Consider the following 19,472-nt stretch of genomic DNA (forward strand, 5'->3'; position numbering starts at 1 on the left):
TTTCCTTTCCTGTAAAAGGTGGATGCTGGCATCACTTTGTAGGTCATGAGCCTCCAGCAAGGCCATGTGTATAAATCGCTAAGTACAGGGCCAGGCCTGTAGCTTGTTTTACAATGAAAGGATTGCTGGCACCGTCTGCGTTTTCATGTGATACTTCCTGTTCTCCTTAGCTTTTAAGCAGGTGACTTTTTTTTTTTTTTTAACTCGGAGAGGTAGCTATGAAGATGGCTATGAGGAGTCACCCCTAACCAGAGGGTCGGGGACCCCAGTATTGATTAGTCTCACCTGATGGAAAGTGGGACTTTCCTGAGCAAGGTAGCCTCAGACCCTCAGGTAACAGGCAAGATCCCAGAGGGCCCACTCTGACTTTATTTTTTAAAAAGTTGATGTTCATCTACCTGAAAAGCAGAATGAGAGAGAGAGAGAGAATATGAATCTTCCATTCCCCAAGTTACTCTCCAAATACTTGTAGCCTCCAGGGCTGAGCCAGAAGCTCCCCCATGTGCCAGTCCATGTGGGCAGGAGGGGCTGGAGGCTGAGGGGCGGGAGCCTGCTGTTTTGTAGGAAGAAGAGTGGCTGCCTCTGGAACTGGCACTGTAGTGAAGTATGCAGGGATGCAGGCATTCCCGAACAGCAAGCTACCCCACACGTGCAGCTCTTCCCCGCTCAGTTGCTGTGATGTCTGTGGGGAAGCCTGCCATCCCAGGTGATTGTGTTGAAAATGTGAGTGCATTGCATTTCTAGCTACTAAATGCTTGCGGTCCGCAGGGCAAAGTCTCACACTTCTGTCTTCGTCTCAGGCTCACCGTCCTAGGCCTGGCAGGTCGCCTCCTCCCATCATGTTTGCTTCTTCCAACAACTTGACAAATAGGTGATGGCATCACATTTTGTAGATGGGAAATATCCGGGAGCCTTGTCCAAAGCCGGGACTAAATCCCGGCTTGTCTGCTGCCAGTGGAGAGTCTACATTATCTTCCTCTGGGGTAACTCTGGTTTTGCCATGACCCTGGGGTTAGGATAGCGTGGAGGGCTAGGAAGATTGGGTGTGCAAAACTTAAGCTCCCCAGAATTCCAGAGTTGTTGCTCAAAGACTGTAGTCCCCTGTTCAGTTAGGAGCCAACCTAGGTACTGTCATGACAGGACTTTGGGAGTGGGGTTTATAGGTCAATCATAAGACCTTAAGATAGATGGATTATGCAGAGTTATCTCAATGGGCCTAGTGAAACTACATGGGTCAGAAAAGGAAGGCCAAAAAGAAGGCTGGAGAGACGCAGAAAGGGAAGTCACAGGATTCCAGGCCAAGATGATGCATCATGCCTTGGCTGCCTGGGGCATGAAGCCACCTTTGGGGACTGCAGAGAGAGAGCTGGAGGGGCTCAGGGGAAGTGTGAGATGGGACATGGGCAGCCTTGAGGAAGACAGGCTGGCCCAGCAGGAAACGGGGCTTTTGTCCAGCCAGCAGCCTGAAGCATTGTGCTTTCTGGAACCTATGGGAAGGAACACAGTCCTGTGGACACCTTGGAGGGAGCCTGGTGTGGGCCATGTTGCACGTCTCTTCTTTTCCTTTCTTCTTCTTTTTTGGGTAAGATTTATCTATTTATTGGAAAATCAAAGCTATCAAAGCTAGAGAGAGAGAGAGAGAGAGAGAGAGAGAGAGAGAGAGAAAGACATCTTTTATTGGTTGGTTCATTCTCCAGATAGCTGCAATGGTTGGGGCTGGGTGAGACTAAAGACAGGAGCCAGGAATGTCTCCAAGTTTCCCACATGAGTGGCAGAGTCCAAGTACTTGGGCCATCTTCTGCTGCTTTTCTCAGGTGCACTAGCAGGGAACTGGATCCAAAGTGGAGCAGCTGGGACTTGAACAGGTGTCTCTATGGGATAACAGCATCATAGGCAGTGGCTTTATGTGCTATACTAGAGTTCAGGGCAGATCCCCCCATTGTTCTTCTGATGTGTAGAGTTGTCAGTTGGTAAACCAGCGTTAGGTCAAGCTGCTATAAAATCTCTGGTCATCCATGGGGACAGTGAGAGACATGTCACAGGACCCTGAAGAAGAGTTTCATCCTTTTGGAACGTTTGCTTTCTTGGCCCTGTTGGCTCAGATCGCTGAGTAAGATCCTAGAACACATGTTTATCGATGGTTCTGCCCTTAGAGGGGTACCCTGAAAGCTCAGGCATGTGACTGGTCCAAGATGGAGCACCCAGGACTGGTGTCTCCTTGTCACCCGCTAGCCCCCGACCTGGAGCCCTGGTTCTGGCGCTTTTTTCACTGCCTCTGATACAGTTCCTGGAGGAGGTCTCCTTTTTCCTCTGTGGAGAATGACTGGGCTCACAAAAGGTGGTTTGCTCTGTGCCACTTGGGTCTCCCACTAGGAGGCAGGCTCATGCTGGGGAGGGTGGAGAGGGGCTGCGTGGGAGGCAGAAGCCCACCTGTGCTTCCACGGTTCTACCTGCTCTGCCATGAAGCACCTCACCATGCCCTGCCATGCCCCACCATGAAGCACTATAGCTGGCAGGCACCTCATGGGGCTCCTTCAATCCCTTGTTTGTCTGGATGAGGGCTGCTAGGCCCGGAAGAGTGGTACCAGCTCCTCGGTGTCGCAGGTTCTTTGGAGTTTCAGGGCACACCATCGAGGAGGAGAAAAAATCTTACAAACTCACGCATGTACTTTGTGAACAAATTCAAGCTCAGCCACAAACTGGAATAAACTGGACCAGCCTGTCGAGTACCTTGGAATTGCTGACCGTGGCATTGAGAAAGAAGGGTGAAGCTGGGGCCCTGGGCCAAGGGCTCCAGGTGCAAGGCGGGAGAGTTCTCTGAGCTTCTCTGCAAAGCCGCCTCTGTGTGTGCTTTGTCCTACTTTGCCTGGCACCTCTGTTGGCTGAGAAACCACGCAGGTTGCAGAATTTCTTCTCACTCCTCTGCTGGGAAGAATCCTGCTTTCCTGTAGCCTCCCCAGGCGGCGCTGAGTAAATCCAACAGAGGCGCATTCACCTGCCAGGGCCCTCCCCACTCCCTGTCCACTTGAGTCCCATCTGTTGTTTGGCTTGGTGTGCCATAGTACATCCATGGCACCAGTCCCCTGGCTGCTGAGCCCGTGGGAAGTGTCAGAGGACCTGTGGCTGTCAGGCGAGGAGCAGGTGAAAGGCACAGCACACAGCGAGGCGCCATGAACCCCTTTTTGAATTGCATCCTCACTTTGGCTGGTTCTGTGGCCTTTGGAAAGTTGCTGGACCTCTCTGAGCCTTGTTTGTTCTCAACTGTAAAATGAAGCTGGTAACAGTATCCGGCCAGGAGGGAAGTGGTGCTGATGGTAGGGGGGGGGGTTGCGTCTTGAGTTAGAGCACCTGACACGGGGGCTGGCACACACCATGAGCTTCCAGCAAAGGTTGGTGCTCTCACAGTGATACATACGTGCTGTGTCATGTAGAAGACTTGCACTCCGTGTGATGGCAGGAACATTCTCATAATTTCAAAGGGGGTGATCAATACCAGGGTAAGCCCCCCCCAAAAAAAAATTAAAAAGTGCATGAAAGATGAAATGAGAAGATAAATTTATTTTGGTGTTATTGTCAAAGCAGATTTACAGAGAGAAGGAGATACAGAAAAAGATCTTTCATCTACTGTTTGAGTCCCCAAGTGGCCACAACGACCGGAGCTGGGCTGATCCGATGCTAGGAGCTTCTTCTGGTTCTCCCATGCGGGTTCAGGGTCCCACAGCTTTGGGCTGTCCTCAACTGTTTTGCCAGGCCACAGGGAAGTGGACTAGCCAGAACATGAACAGGGGCTCATGATTTACATTTTTCACAAACTCCCCAAAGTCCTTTCACTGTGCCTGCATTTCAGGATATGTCCGCACCAAAGGACGCATCTGTTATCCATATTATCTCAGACACATCTGAGCACTGGCCGTGTGCCAGGCTCTGTTGCCATTCGTGTCACTGATCCAGGCTGGTCAGAGGTGTGGGCTTTGTCCGGCAGAGGAGTATGCCAGGGTTTCACAGCCTGGACAACTAGAGCCCATGTCTCTCCGTTCTTCCCCAAGGGGATCCTGGGAACTGTGGGGTCTGTGTGCTGGGCAGCCTCTTGTTGTTTTTTTGTTTTTGTGCCCAGTGGATGCCTGGTTCTGCTGCTTTTGACCTTGGAGTTCTTGGAGATCCTGAGATCTCAGCAGAAAATGCAGGGGTGTGTCACAATGCTAATCCATGCCATGGAGTGAGGAGGACTGTCACAGCAGCCGTGCCACAAGGGTCGCACCCCTCCCTTCTCCCTTTGGGCTCCTTCCTCCCCCCCCCCCCACCTGGACAGGGCATGCACCATACCTCTCGCTTCAGGCTGAAACCTGCCTTCCAGTGAGCTACACCTGAGGCTTCCTGACCCTCGGATTATTGAGCGTGGGTCATCTTACCCATGTGACCATGAATCACAGCTGGTGTATGCCAGTTAAAGCGGAGTTACATGGAAGCCATCAAGAGAGCCCTGGGGCGTGGCTGCAAATCGCAGATGTGTGCCAGGCAGGGTCCCATTGTGCTCAGTTCACCCCCTACGACTGGCAGTGAATAGTTGAAAAGTTTAGCCCTCCCGCTTTCTGTATGGATTCCAGAACCACAGCTTTGCAGCTTCTGGGGATTCTCAAGGTCATAAGGGTCAAGGCCCTTCATTCGTTTCATTGATTTGTTCAATTATTCACTCCTCATATTTTGTATATTGCTAGCATTTTCTTAGTACCTACTGTGGTCCAGGACAGCCTGTGCTTGTAAGGGATTTGCGCTGTGTGGGGAACTGGTAAGGCGGAATGGAAGGACAGAGCCTGGGGCTCGTGTCCCAGAGCGCACAGTGTGCAGAGGTGCTGTAGGGACTGTGGGTGGAGGAGGATTTCCTGGGGAAATCAGATTGGAGATGCTGGCCTTTGAGCTGTGCAGCAGAGCCGAGCATCCCCGATTGGGTGGATCTGGAGCGTGGCCTGGTGGTGGTGAAAATGATGGTGATATCCCAGGGGTTCCCAGACCTCATTGGAGATCTCTTGCTGTAAAGGGCGTTTGATAGGCTTCCTGTCTTCTTCATTCAGTTCCCGTGTGCTGTTGTTGCTGGGTGTGTGTGCATACGCACACCTGCTGTGGGCATGGAGGTGGGCGGGGCTGCCATGGCAAAGGAAACTGATTCCTGAGGCAGTGGCGCTCCCCTGAGCTGTTTGCAGAAGTCGCCTGCCTCTAGGTTTGCTATTCAGGGAGCAGAGCAGAGTCCCCAGTGGCCTGTGTCACACACCATCCCTTTTCCAACAGTTTTCTGGAAAGATCTGTTGCGTATGAAACATTCTTTAAAAAAAAAAGATTTATTTATTTAATTGATGGGCAGAGCTACACACAGAGAGTGAGGGGCAAGAGAAGAATTTTCTGCCTTCTGGTTCACTCTCTAAATGGCTGCAACAGCCAGGGCTTGAGCCTGGCCAAAGCCAGGAATCTGGAACTATATCCAGGTCTCCCACCTGGAGGCAGGGGCTCAAGCACTTGACCCATCTTCTCTTGCTTTCCCAAGCACATGAGTAGAGAGCTAGATTAGAAGTGGAAGTAGCTGGGACTTGAACCAGTGCTCATATAGCATGTCCACGCCGCAGGTGGCTAGCTTAACCCACCGAGCCACAATGCGGGCCCCTCAGTCAAGTTCTGAACAGGGACGTAGATGGCTGGGTAGGCCTGTGGTAGGCCTGGAGAGGGCTTGCCTGCTCGCCTTGGGGGTCTTCAGCTCAGCTCCCCTGGAGCTTGTGCAACTGCACGTGGCTTTGTTGTTGTTGCTGTTGTTTTTTCCTTTTGGAAGTAAGGTCTGTAGTTTTTTTTTTTTTTTTTCCAGAGGAGTGCCCTTATTATTATTATTATTATTATTATTATTATTTGTTATTTTTTTTGTACTGTCAACTTCAATTCAGGGAGACAGACCTTCAAGTTCTCAGAGGGCTGAGGGTGTCGCATGGGGGTCAAGAGAAGCATCACCTCTTACCGAGTTCAGTTTTTAAGTCACTGCATCTCTGCACCTCGTGTATGCTAATCCCGTGGCCCTGTGTCCCTTTGTCTCTTGCTCACCACGTACAGCCACAGCTGTCCTTGTGCACGTCGCGGTGGCCTGGCGCAGCCTGATGTCCTCGTTTCCAGTTAGGGCCCACCGTTCCAGCTGTGGTTGCTCGGCTCCTTGCTGGCAGCTGCAGCGAGGCAGGCTGCAGTGGGGCAGATGAAGTCATGGCAGCTCCACGTTTCTGGTCTCCCTCAACCCCTGTGCAGCCGAGCGGGCTTCCCCACCTTTCATCTGCTGAACCTGAGGGGTGTCATTGGGTAGTGCCTGCATTCAAATGTTTCCCACATGGTGCAGTTGGAACTGCATCACCCGGGGGAGCCTCTTCTGTCCTGGGGCTTCTATGCAGGTTTATTTCTAGGTTCTGAGTAACCGAGTCCCTCCTCTTTCTTTCTCTTTGGATTACCCTGCAGGTTCCCTGTAAGGAGTCCCTACTGGAGTGCCAGACTTCCTGGGGCCCACCTGCCCAACTGCCCCGGACTCCGGCAGCGGGGCCCCCGATGGCAGTGGGCAGCTCCCCGTGAAACCTGCCAAGCTGGACGCCACAGCTCCGCACGACGACACCTTGGCCAGCTCCGTGCCGCCTTCGGAGACTTGCAGCCATGCAGTCCTAGCCTGCAGCCCGGGCCTCCCCGAGGAACTCTACATCAGTGAGGCAGTGGAAGATGCTCCCAGCTACAGAGGATACCGGGATGCCTGCACCATTACAGGTATGGAGACCTTCTCCCTGCTGAGCAGGGGGGAGAGGGGTTACCACTGGCGAGGACTCGGGGAGGTATGTGCCGTGCAGTCACCAGAGAACAGGCAGGTATGAAGTTCAGGACTCAGAGGCCTCCCAGCTGGAACCTGCTGTGACTGTTGGGCCAATGATGCACCGTCTGAGCTGTAGCCAGCCCTTAGAATGGCCGTGATGGTCCAAGATGACAACCTTGAACCCTGAGCTACAGGCACGGCCTATAGCAGATACTCGGTGTTGTACAGTCCCTTCCTCCTCTTTCTGAGCTCTGGGGTTTGTCTCCAGACACTCGGTGGGTGCGGCAAACGTGACACGCAGTGCCAGCGTGGGGCACAGAAAGCAGCGGCTTGGATGCTCCATCAGGATGTGTCACCATCCTGGTGTCCCGGGAACAGGATGAGGCCCTCGCATCCATGACCACCTTGGCAGCACGGGTGTGAGGCAGTCCAAGGCCGTCACTGCAGGACCAGGGCTCCAGAGAGGGACTGGAAGAATGGCGGTAGAGCAGCAGCAGGGAGCATGATGACAGTTAAATCCCGTTCTCATTCGTAGAGAACTTGGACGTATTTTGTACTGTTTGCGGCTGTTTTTGTCCTCCTGTTTGAAAGAGTGCCCAGCAAGGGTGTGACATGGACACAGTTGCTTCCACGGAGGCTTCACGGTGGAGGACCACCATGTGTGCCTGGGGGGCTTCCTGTGTCTCCGGCCTTCCCTGGCTGCAGAGGGGCATGGGGCAGGCCTGGGACCCCAGCCTGAGCTGACCCCTATGCCGGGCCCTATGCCAGAGACCTTTGCCCTCCTCCCTTGAGTGGGCCACATGCTGTCCCCCGCGTGGACACTGAGCTCTGTTCTACTTGCCTGCTGCCTGACGTACCCACTCTCTGGGGTCTTTCCTGTTCCCCCTTCCCTGCAAAGAGGCCATCCTCTCCCCTCTCTGCACTGCTTCCTCCTGCAGCACTGTGGCCTGGTCTCTGTTTGCTAAGTCCTTTCCCTGCTCTCTCACATCCCGTGCAAACAGTGCCTGCTACAGCCCTGAGGACCTGGCTCAGGCCGGGCATCTGTTCCAGTCTTTGTCTCAGCCTTGCTCTATGTTCCATGTTTGCCACTTGAAGCCCTGCAGGCCCCGCAGGCCTGTGCTGCCCAAACCCCATCTCCCAGTTACTGCTTCCACCTGCCTGCCTCGCCCGGGGTTCTTGGCCCCTTTGTGAGCATTGCTCATGTTCTCCGGCATTCCAGGGAGGTACCAGGGCCAGAACCCCTCACAGGCATTCGTGATCTCCACCTGTCCTTCACATCCCACCCCGGTCCTGCCTACTGGGTTGCCAAAAAGCCTGCCTGCCTATTCCCTCTTCAGAGCATGGCCGGGGTCGGGGGGGCTGGCCTGTTTCTTGTGCTTCTGCCAGAGTCTTCTTGGTCCATACTTGGGGTTCAGCGTGCCCTCTCTCGTTCCTGGGACATTGTGGGGCTCCTGCTGTATCCCTAAGGGGCTCCTAACTGTGAGGCTTGGCTTTATCCCTGCGAAGTCAGAGGCTTTAACTTGACCTGTGGAGGTGGCCTCCATAGGGTTTCCTCCTGGTGGCCTCCCAGGGTTTGTTGTAATGGGGCATCCCCACATCACCTGCTGACTGTCCCCTGCATTGCCCACTCCACTCCCCAGGGCTTTTGTTTCTGTTGCCACCTGCAGCCTGGGTCACCCCAACCACAGCGGTCCCCATGGCCCTTCTTCCCTTGTCCCCAGTGGGATTTCATGAACTCTGCAGTCAGATCCAGAAAAAGCTCCTGCTACCTTTTTCCCCTCCTGCCTCCCCTGTCCCAGACCCAGCCATCCCCTGAGCCCTAAGTGCTTGTACGTCATCAGTAACACTTGCAATAGCACATTAAGTCCTCCCGTGTCATGTACCCCTGGATCCCAGTGACCAAAACAGCACCTGCCAGGGCCCGGGGTCCAGTGAACCTGTGTCAGGTGAATAAATGGTCACTTTGCTGGTGCTGTGGCCCCATGGAATGGGTGGCGTTGTCCCCTTGTGCACGTGAGAACGTGGGTTCTGAGAGCCACTGCACTAGCCTGGAAGACACATGTTCTCTGCTGCCCAGAAGGGGAGTCTGGTTGAGGACACAGCTGACAGGTGACTGGAGGATGGGCACCCAGGAGGCACCTGTAAGGGTGGGAGTATTCCAGGGGAAGGGGCTTCCTGAAGGAGGCGATGTCCCAACTGCAGCGCCAGCTGTGCAGACATGTGAACTGACCCCTTGGAAGCCAGCAGAATCAGTACCTACTTAGCACATCCGGGCTGGGAAAGTGGTGTTGCTATGAAAGTGACAGCCCGGGGCCTCAGCAATGGCGGGATGTATCGCTGACGGCTCTGGGGGACCCCATGGGCCGTGGTCGCTCAAGGCTGTTGCTGGGATGACTGCAGTGAGCAGAAATGAGTCTCTGTGTTGTGTTGAAGAAACAGGAGTGAAGCCCAGCTTAGCTTGCATTGGACAGTGTGGGGCAGCTGTCGTGGGTGCTGAGTGAAAGCCGTGTCTGGTGGTCGTTGGGAAGGGAGGTGCACCGGGAACAGGAACTCCCGGGGCGGCCTGCGTGTCCTCAGAAAAACGTCCATGCACTCCCAGGACGGTGCTAAGCATAGTCCAGGGACACTGCCTGGCTTGCAGCTCCTGGTGAATGCACCCGCCCCCGGGTCCCCCACAAGTCCCAGAAGGAACAGCGGACGTTTGTTCCCTTTGCCTGCCAGACAAAGCTGCATGCTCCCCCGTCCCAGTCCCTGTATTGCTCCCTCTCCCCTAGTCATGCTCCCCCTGCAGCCCATCCCGACCTAGAGGTGTCACCTTTTGGGGTGCGTCATTTGCTGTCTGGGGTGGTTGAACAAGATGAGCCGATAGGGTTCCCAGGCTGCCTGTGGTTACGTAAGCCATTGTGCTCCTGGGACGGCTCGGAGTAGGAGGATTTGCCCCAGCAAGCCAGCGCTGAGAACTGCCCAAAAGGCTCCCGGAGGAGGGTGACTGGGTCCCGGCCGGGCGGACCTCTTGTCTCTCCCGCTGCTCTTCGGAGGAGCCTGTGTCTGCACATGGCCTTGGGTGTTCAGATCGGGCAGCCCGTTGGGGCCCATCCTCTGCTTGGACTTGCCCCAGGCAAGCTGTCTGGGACTCACACATATGGTGAGTGCGTTCACTGGCGGGGGAGGAGGAGGAGGGCAGCAGGAGAGGGGGTTCTGTACTGCTGGCAGGTCGTCCATGGCCGTGCTGTAGGGGAGTACAGTACTGCAGGGGAACTGCCACGGTGAATGCCTGACAGGCAAGGTGAAAGGGTGTCAGAGGCTGGCCTCTTGTTCAGGCGTGGAAATGACCAGTGGCACTGGCAGGGCCCAAGGGCTGCTGCGGGACCGGGACCCTCAGGGCTGCCACCCACTTCTCCTTGTTAGCATTCTGTAATCTCTGGACAAGTTGCTTCGAGGCCTCCCCACCCTCCTTATCTTCAGCCCTCAGTCTTTATTCAGGTTTCTTAGAGCCTGGCCTGGGCCCTGGGGTCAGCAAGGGATTTTTCCAAAGGTGGAGGACACAGTGGGATGGTTTCTTCCTTTCTCCTTCCCTCTCTTCCACTTGTCTTTGTTTTCAAGTGTCTCTTCCCTCTTCCTTCAAACCCATCTGAGTTGATGACCTATCTTGCTTTTGTCCTGTCAACCTTATGTTTCCTAAGAGCTATCTGGTTCCAAAACAGAGAAATCCTATGAGGTATGAACTGTGTCCTACCTCAATTATAGGCTTGAAGGCAGAGAAGTCTCACTGAGTAAGACACTTTTTAGAAAGCATTATGTATTTGAAAAAGTTAGAAGTGGAAGTCCACTTCCCAGATGAAGTGCAATGGCTTGGGCTAGATCAGGCCAAAGCCAGGAGACAGAAGACTCATCCAGGTCTCCCAGATGGGTATCAAGGGCCCACATGCTTGAGGTATGTTCCTCTACTTTTCCCAGGCACATTAACAGACTGCTGTGTGGAAAGTGGAGCAGCTAGGAGACAAACTGACACCCATATGGGATGCTGGTGCCATAGCACAGCCTTTACCTGCTGAGCCACAACGCCAAGCCCAAGTACGTCGATACTCTATAAACTTGCAGTAACATCCAAGTATTGCATGTTGAAGCAGTACGTGCCCAGAGCCAGCTGTTTGCTGGGGCCTACATTTATGGCTGACATTTGTCAGCGGGCACTGGTCCTGCTCTCAGAGCACAGGTTGGGCAAAGGTGTGAACCGTTCACTGGCATCCTGGTGAGAATGCCCTGGGTGGAGAGGGCTTGTAGGAGCAGCCCTGTCCTGGAATGCCCGGCACCAAAGCGCCACCCTTGAAGGGTTTGTGCCTTACCAACTGAAGCTAGCAGATGTGATGTTTTGTCTCCTGAGAGTGTGGCAGGTATCTTGCACATTTTAATTGAATTTAGGGTCATGTCAAATCTGTCCAGTATAATTTTTTTTTCTTTAAATTGTATTAGAGATAGATACTGAGTAAGCGAGCTCCTGTCTGCTGATTCACTTCCCAAATGCGGGCAGTGGCTGCACCTCAAGGTGTGGCAGGGACCTGGAGCGAGGTACTCAGTCCAGATCACTCCCTGCAGTGGCAGGAACTTGGTTGGTTGAGTTGTGCCAGCTGCCTCCCCAGGTGCCAGGTCTGCTTTAGCGGGAAAGGCAAGTCAGGGGCTGGTCCTGGGTACTGACTGTAGGCATTCCTACAATGGAACCCAGGGCCTTAATGCCACCACTCTCAGGATCATTTTGTAAATACATTTCCCCTGAAAACTTGGTAAGCTGAATGTGACTTAAGTGGCTGTGTTAGCAACTGAGAGTGAACTGTCCCTTCTTCTCTGATACAGCAGGAAAAATGTAAATTAGAATCTAGGGAATTACAGCTATTTTGAGTTTGTCATTTAGAAGAGGTTTTTTTTTTTTTTTTTTTTTTCCTTTTCTGGCTCCTTTCAATGGGATCTCCTGTTTTAACAGTTGGTTTGTTTTTTGCACATGAATGTGGGAGGAGGCCCCTTCTAATGCTGGCTTTCTAGAACTAACATTTGATGTTTGCAAAAATACCAGGGAACATTCACCCGCCCCGCACTTAGAAATACTCACTGCTAAGAGATATTTCTGGGGTCCGCCAGCTAATCTTCCTTCCCTCTTCGTTCCTCATCATTAGAAGAGTGGGAAGCATAGTTGGTACACAGGTTTTATTTTTGACACAAGTTGTAAACTTTAGTTAAAAATGTATCACGTAGGGGGCGGGATGTGGTGCAGTGGTTGAGATGGTTAAGGCACTGCTAAGGAAGTCTGATGCGGAGTGCCTGAGTTTGAGAGGTAGCTCTGCTCCCCATTCTGGTGTCCTGCCATGGTGCAACCCCGGAGGCAGCAGGTGGTGGCTCAAGTCTTCAGGCCACTCCATCTGAGTTCCTGGCGTCTGTCCGGCCCAACGCTGGCTGTTGCAGCCGTTCACAGAGTGAACCAGTGGACAAAGATCTTTTGTGTTTGTGTCTCTGCCTTTCAAATCAAAGTGAAAAGTTGTTGTTTTTTTGTGTTTTTTTTTTTTTCCCCTTTTTAAAGTCTGTCAGTAAAACTGATTTGGGCTATGGTTCTCAGGCACTTGATGTAATTTTATCCTAATTGCTCTTAACACAAGTTCTTAATAGCTTCATTTTTTTGTATTTGGCACATCTCTTGCTGTCTTAGGAAGCTGGAAGACAGTATGTTACAATAGGAAAGCACTTACTGTTGGCAGAGGTGTCAGGCATGCTCCATTCTTCTTGCTCAGCTGTCATCCTGGGTCACATTAACTGGGTAGGGGAGTGCAAGGTGTGGTGTGGGCAAGACCCGGTGGGTTGCAGTGTGCGTCAGCCCCGAGGTCACTCTGCAAGTCCCCCATCTGTGGCCGGCTGAGTTCTCAGGTTGTTGGTGCTGTGATTGTGGTCCAAGGCTGGGCGCTGAGGCCACGGGCCAGGTCAGTCTCTGTGCTCCACTGAGACCTCGGAAGCCCGGGAGGACAGGAGGGGGCCCAGTCGCTCCGTGTGTTCGTGGCGGTGGGGAGTGCTGGCTGCCCTCTCCTGAGTGACCCATTCTCCTGTTACCCATCTCATACGCAGAGTCTTGTTGGGCCAGAGTTCTGGTTTCCATAAAGCCAGCCTTGCAAGTCCTGGCAGTGCCCAGCACACTCCCCAGCGCCGCTCCTGCCACAGCTTTTGTCCCTGGCCCAGGCCTGCAAGGCGAGCCTTCACGCCACCCTCCAGGGTCCCTGGGGAATAACCCCACTGTTACCATTATGTAATCTTCCCTCCCAGTTGAAATTAACTTCCCTTACTGGGAAATTTTTAATTTTTTCCTTTTTTTTTTTTTTTTAAAACTTTTCCAGGAAGTTCCTCTAACTGGGTATTAAAAATAGCACATACAAGCGGTAAAACCTGAAACTGTAAGAGCAGTGGGAGGCAGAACAGCTCTTAATCCACCAGCCATACAAGTGTAACAGTGGGGGAAAAATCACTCCAAGAAGAAGTTATATGCGTCAAAAAAAATAAACAAATAAAATAACAGTATTACTTCATGATTTCATCATAGTACTTTTAAAAATAGCCACATGGGATCCTGGGGTTTGCGTCAGCATCATTCACTTATTTAAACGGTGCTGTGATATGGGCATGTGTGTGCCCCCCAAAACCCATGTTAAGAAACTTACCACCCGTGTGATAGTATCAACAGACGGGGTCCTAGGGAGGTGACCCAGTAATGGTTGGGGTTCAGACAGACCCCTCTGTAAGAAGGTGCCAGTTGCGTACCAGGAGGGGGCCCCTCACCAGACCCCGGCTCTGCTGGTGCCTGCATCTGGGACAGTTCCGTCCTGGACACCTGCAGCACAGGGACGTCCGCCCACTTCAAGCCACCTGTCTACAGGGTTTTGTTAGCACCGGCCACAGCTAAGAAATGTCAGCTCATGCTTCTGTTTCTAACACGCCTTCCATGATTTCTGCTTTCTTAACATGAAATCAGATGAGTGGTCTGTCCTTGCTCTCGGGCCAAGGAGAGACTGAAGTTAACGAAATGGCAGTCTGCACCTCTAGTGTAGCTGCGTAGGCATGGCCCCACCGGGACACGTGAAGGGCAGCTGGGCCCAGGACTCCCCACTTGCTTTTGTCCGTGCTGCATTTCCAAGGATTGTAAGGCACAGCAGAAAAGCTGCATAGGGATTGGGGTGAAGAGAAGAACAGTTAGAGAAAGCAGTGCGAGCAAAGGCCCTGTGGGGGAGAGGCATTGATGACAGCCATGGCACTTGAGTCACTGCAGTGCCTGGCATGAACTGGACCCCGTCCGGAAGGCCGTTTGTGTCTTACTTCTTCTGACCCTCCTACATCAGCTGTCTGCTTCCACGCAGTAAATTCCGCAAGCAGCGGCTGGGTTGAGTGCTTCTGGCTCAGGGTACCCCCAGTGTGGCAGTCGGAATGAAACATGCCACTGTGGAAACGGGGCGGCAGGTGGATCTGAAGGCCACCAACTGCACCGCTCTGCTCCTGATTGGCAGGAGAAATGAGAGGGAAAATCCATGGGAAACCTCGGATGCATGGTGCTAAAAAGAGCCCAAAACAGCCCCAGAGTGACCCACGTGTCCGTCTACCAGTGAGCGGGCAAGCGCAGGACTGCAGTCGCGTCCAGCTATGAGAAGGAGTCCTCGGAAGTTCATGGAAAAATATCGAGCATGCATCATGGACCCAAGCCATGCATGGATTCCCCCTGACTTTTCTTTGCACCAAAGGCAACGTGGTCGAGTTCCCTTCCCCTGACGCATGTTGAAGGTCCTTCGCACAGGTACCTGCCCTGACACGAAAGGACCCGAGGCCACTGTGCCGAGCCAGGCACGCACATCACGAACTGCATGATTCTGTTTGTGTGAGATGTCCTGACTAGGCAGACGGGCGACGATGGAAAGCAGATTAGTGCCTGTAGGGGCCCCGGGGGAAGGGAAGGAGGGGAGGAGCTGTCAGCAGGTGTGCCGCTTCTTGCATGGGATGATGAAAATGTCCTAAAATGATAAATACGAGTCTAGTTGCACAACTCTGAGTATACTGGGACATGCTGAGGTGTGTACTTTTTATTAAGAAGAAAAAAAAAGACATTTTGTTTGAAAGACAACAGAGAAGGGGGCGGGGGGAGAAACAGATCTTTCATCCACTGGTTCATTCCCCACATGACCACAGCAGCTTGGGGCTGGGTCAGGCTGAAGCCGGGCCAGGGACTCCACGCTGGTGTCCTGCCTGGGTGATGCGGACTCACACCCTTGGGCCGACTTGTGCTTCTTTTTCAGGCGCATTGAGCAGGAAGCTGGATTAGATGTGGAGCAGCTTGGGGGACTCAAACTAGTACTGTGTTATTGGATGTGGTGTCGCAGGCAGTGGCTTAACCTGCTGACCCCTGAGTTGTTTGCTTTCAAGGGTGAATTTTATCTCTGTATACCTTATCTCAGTGACGCCGTTACTGAAAAAACAAAACAAAGCAAAAAATAAATACTGCTTGCTTGTGGCCGGAGGACCCACTTCCACATTGGTTCGTGTGTGTGCCTGGCAGGTTGCTGCAAGCTCTCGGAGGGCGCTGTGCCCCCGTGGGCCCTGCTAGAGGAACTGCTCAGGTCTATGCAGGAGCAAGGGTAGGGTGGGGGCTACACACACACACACACACAGATTTATTCGTTTTTGTTGGAAAGGGGAGATTTACAGAGAGGAGAGACAGAAAGATTTTCATCTGCTGGTTCACTCCCCAAATGGCCTTAACTGCTGGAGCTAAGCCAGGAGCCAGGAGCCTCTTCCAGGTCTTCCATGCAGGTGCAGGGTCCCAAGGCTTTGACCACAAGGCTTTGACTGCTTGCCTAGACCACAAGCAAGAAACTGGATGGCAACTGACACAGCTGGGATGCAAACTAGTGCCTGTGTGGGATGCTGGCACTTGCAGGGGGAGGATTAGCCAGTTGAGCCACCACGCCAGCCTTTGACCTGTGTTTTATGACCTTATCTCAGAAGTCACTCGCCCCTTGCTGCCTGGTCTGCTGGACTCAGGGCTCAGCTGTAACGATGCGGCATAGAAGGGCAGACTGCTCAAGCTGGGTGGGGAGTGCTAGGGGTCATTTCAGAGCCCAACAACCGTATGGTTCTCTGTAAAGCAGGTCTTACCATTGCCTCCATTCTACCCGGGAAGAAGCGGGGACACGGGGAGCTTGAGCAGCCTGCACAGTGTCACACCAGCACCAGCAGCAGAGTCCGGATTGGAGTCTGTGACTCTGTGCATCTGGCATGATCCCCCAGTCTGTTTATATGTGTCCTGTGGTCCAGCTGTGGGGTTAGCTGATGGAAGGTGTGGTGGGAGGGGATGCAGCTGGCCTGCTTATCATGTCAGCTGCCCACCCTGTGCCAGCCGCCGTCTGCAGCCCCTTTCCCACCTCCTGTGTCTCCTGGGTTCCTGATGAACTCTTTTTCTGCTCCCCTGAGCAAATGTGGTTCTGTTTTACCCGCTCCACCTGCACGAGCAGGGCTTCTCCTTCCTTTCCATTGCTTGGCTGCCTTCCTGCTGTGCAAAGCTGGCTCTACCTGCTGCTGCCGGCCCTGCCTGCCCTGCCAACAGGGCGGGTGTGCCCTGGAGGAGTGGCAGGCTCAGGGTTCAGCAAGGCTGCCCACTGGACAGCACAGACTCACTGACAGTGCAGGGAGCATGCTTATATGACAAAGACAGACAGCTTCTCTGTACAGACTGGCAGGAGTTCCTGTGGTGGTGAGGAAAGTTTTGCCTTGATGGGAGCAGCCATGGCAGTTGGTGTGCCTCGAGAGTTTCTGTCTTTCTCTTTTATTCTTCCTCCCTCCCTTCCTTCCTTTTTCTTTTTAAAGATTCATTTATTCATTCGAAAGAGATTTCACAGAGAGAGAAGGAGAGACAGGGAGAGAGGTCTTCCATATCCTGGCTCACTTTCCAAATGGCGACAATGGCTGAAGCTGGGCTGGTCTGAAGCCAGAAGCCTGGAGCTTCTTCCTGGTGTCCCACATGGAGGCAGGGGCCCAAGGCCTTGAACCACCCTCCACCACTTTCGTGGGCCACGAGCGGGGAGCTGGATCAGAGGTGGAACAGCCAGGACTTGAATTTGATGCTGCCACTGTAGGTGGCAGCTTAACTCCCAACGCTATGGCTGCCAGACCTTAGACATAGTCCATTATATGAGGGAGCTTCAGGAAGTTTCTGCAAGAGTGGAATGCAAAAGTAACACCTGTTTTCTATTAACTGCTTGAAGTCCCTTCTTGTATTATTCAGAATTTATCCCAGTGATTCCTTGCTGAGAGCTTGAGCTTTAGATAATGAGTATGTGTGTGTGTGTGTGTGTGTGCGCGCGCGTGCGTGTGCGTGTTTCTCTTTGGCTTCCAGGAAGCTTGGGTACCTTAAGTGTCCATTGAATGGGCATCCTGGTAAAGCTCTTGCCTCCCTCCCTTTTACGAAGCATGCCAGTTGCTCTTGTGCATATTCTGATGGCTCTGACGCGTAGAGTTTAAGAAGGAACTGATGCACACCGGCCCGTTGTGCTTTCTCATGGTGCCAGTAACTTTCTCTTCTGGGCACTGTGCCCTGTCCCTGAATTCCAGCCTGCACAGGCTTCCTTCTGTGTCCCTAAGAATCAAGCAGTGTAGCTTCCCGAGGTGTTTAAAGGCTTGAGCTCAGGGACACAGGGGACGGGCTGTGGTTCACCATGACCTGAGACGCACCATGCTGGAATCCCTAACTCCAACCTCAGAAATGGGCGTGGTCACGAGAACCACCCCCCACCACACAGCGGAGCGTGGCACGGTTTCTGTCGACCTGTCTTACGGTCCACTGCATGGCCGTCCATCAGTGACTTGGCCACGTGGCTTTGCGTCATTGGCTGTGTGTGTAAAGCTGTGACCTCCAGTCCCACCTGCAGTGACTTGTTCTAGCTCCCATCACATGGCCTCTGCTTGTTGGCAGGTTTGGTTCTTTACATTCTGGAGGTGATGAGGCACATGCGATGCCCTCTATAAATGTTAGGGTGGTTGTGGTAGATGTGGACTCTTCCCATTTCCCAGATGGCTGCCCTGTAGACAGAGCCAAAGGCACATGCTGGGAGAACCGACCAACAGGGTGTGGCCTCTGTAGGGCTGTGGCTCTCACCTATGAGCCGCCATGATGCTGGCGGTGGCACTGGGATCAGGTCTGTCCTGGGAACTTTCCGTTTCAGCTCCCTCCTTCCCTGCATCCTCTTGCATCCTCTGCCTCCCCTTTTCCTTTTCCTGTCTGTCTCCTCTGCTCCTATCCCCTCCTTTTCTGCCATCCTCTTCTCTCTCACACTCCTCGTTCTCCATTAGCAAGGAGCTGGATCAGGGATGCTGGCACCGATGGCAGTGGCCCAGCCCACTGTGCCACGGCATCTTCACCATTGTGTCGTGGTGACAGGTGTCTGCCCTTCTGCCCTGCCGGACGGAAGTTCCACAGTCACAGAGCAGCTTCTTCGTGCACTCTTGGGCTGCTATGGGGTTTGGTGAAGCAGGAAGATTGGCCAAGGTGACCGAGGGGCAGGAATGGCCTCTCCCCTTCCCTCTGGGCAATGAAGTCCTTGGATTGTTAGCTAGAGCTCGGTGGGGCGCGTGGGTGGTGGGAGCTGTGATGAGGTGATGTGAAAAGACAGTCCTATAGGTAATCTGACTGCCCCCTGGGCGGGCACAGGAGGGCACGCTGAGGGATGACCCTGAGCCAGCGGCTCGTCCTGCTGGGCCCAGGGAAGGCAGTTCTGGTCACACCTGCTGCTGTGTTGAGAATTTCCTTGAAATCTTGTCTAGGCCTGTGCCCCTTCCTGCCTTGCAAACCTGTCACCTTGTTGGAGCGAGATGTCATGCCTGGCACCGCTGTGCAAGGCCCCCATACTCAGCTCCTCCAGGCAGGGAACACAGGGTACACAGGTGGCTTCACCCAGAACTGGGCTCTGCCCTGAAGGCGCCATGGCAGTACCAAAGGGGTGAGGGCGTGTGAGCCACAGGCACGAGCAGAGCTGTGGCAAAGGGTCCTGGGGAGGGCAACGTGGAGGAGGTCACACTGAAGGATGGAGGGGCTGGGAGTCGGGGTGGAACCCCAGGGGTTCATGGTGGCAGAGCCGGGAGGGCTCGAGGCTGTGGGCAGGGAGGGGACACATCTGTATTGGAGCTCACAGGTGGACCAGCTGTGGGATGGGGGGGGAGTGTGATGTGAGAGCCAGGAGGTGGATGGGGTCAAGTGCAGGGGTGCTGGTGACAGCCTGGACTGTGGAAGGACACGATGGCCAGGAGCGCAGGTTTCATGGTTTCCCAGGTTTCTAGACCAACGGCAAGGGATCTGAAGATTTGATTATTGTTCATAGCTTGGTCTGTCCTCCTGAGAACCTGTGGTCTTGTGTGCTTGTTGTAATCTTTATTTAATAGAGGATTAAGTTTGTGATTTAACAGCAAGTTAAAAACGTGTTATTACAAAAACAAAAGGAGGAGGGGGAAGAAGGGTGGGGAGTGTTGTTATGCTCTTAAAACTGTATAGCTGAAACACATGAAACCTGTCCTTTTTATATAAGTGAATTAATTCATCTATAAAATAGAGCTGAAACAAACATGACAGGGTGTGGGCTGGAAGAACCCC

The 19,472-nt window shown here is 53.3% G+C and overlaps 1 protein-coding gene across 1 annotated transcript in view; it reads left to right on the top strand.

The window, feature by feature from the left end:
* The first annotated feature begins 6,488 nt into the window (after window positions 1-6,488).
* Window positions 6,489-19,472, top strand: part of TRAK1 (trafficking kinesin protein 1) — an 85,739-nt gene continuing 72,755 nt past the window's right edge. The window contains exon 1 of the mRNA XM_040994295.1: window positions 6,489-6,774. The gene's annotated coding sequence lies outside the window, so the exon portion shown is untranslated. The remainder of the gene's footprint in view (window positions 6,775-19,472) is intronic.

Source organism: Ochotona curzoniae, unplaced genomic scaffold, assembly GCF_017591425.1.
Source record: "Ochotona curzoniae isolate NIBS_2020 unplaced genomic scaffold, NIBS_Ocur_1.0 contig_908, whole genome shotgun sequence".
Taxonomy (NCBI): Eukaryota; Metazoa; Chordata; class Mammalia; order Lagomorpha; family Ochotonidae; genus Ochotona; species Ochotona curzoniae.